The following is a 787-nucleotide window of genomic DNA, read 5'->3' on the forward strand; positions in this document are numbered from 1 at the left end:
TTCGCGGGCATACGCATATACACGCATGTTTTTGGATACTTGGTATAGATGTTTTATTACATTTTGTAAAACCCGTGCTTCCATAAACGGTAATGCAGCAGTTGTGTAGGCCTACTAAGTGTGTTGAGCCGTTTTCTAATTCTTATATTAGCACACTTGTCAATGTACGTGTTAAACTTATGAAATAAACCAAACATCGAAATGCAATATCATAATTTCTGGAATGCTAAACTGTGAAGGGGGAACCATCAACAACAAATCGTTGTTTTAGACATAAAATGGAATTATACATTGCTTGTTCACTTTTTTTTTATAACAAATGGAACAAAAAAGCTCTTCAGTCCTAACAGCCAACCGTAGATCTACCCACTCGCAAAAACAATTACCCGCTGCCACATTCATACACACAGTCACGAGCATGTAATTGAGTAGTTTACATTTTACATTTCTTTTAGGTGAATTACCTTATATTGTAAAAACAAAAACGAAACAATGCAAACCTAGGTATCACATGCCAAACGTAATAAATTAAGCACCAAAGACTGACAATCCTACACGCCACTTAACAGGACAGACCCAATATCTGTTTGATTCCCTCTGAATGTTCTTGTCAGTAAACATTAGGCCAATATAATTTACTAGAAGATAACAATACTGACTAGTATTTTTTTTATCACTCTCCTCCCCGTATCTACGTTCGCCAACTAAAACCCAGCTCTCACCCGCCCCCCTCCCAACACATGCGTTCCCGCCGCCTCGTCCGCCTGTCAGTCAGAAGGGACCTGCC

This window comes from Penaeus monodon, chromosome 19 (assembly GCF_015228065.2).
Source record: "Penaeus monodon isolate SGIC_2016 chromosome 19, NSTDA_Pmon_1, whole genome shotgun sequence".
NCBI classification, from domain to species: Eukaryota; Metazoa; Arthropoda; class Malacostraca; order Decapoda; family Penaeidae; genus Penaeus; species Penaeus monodon.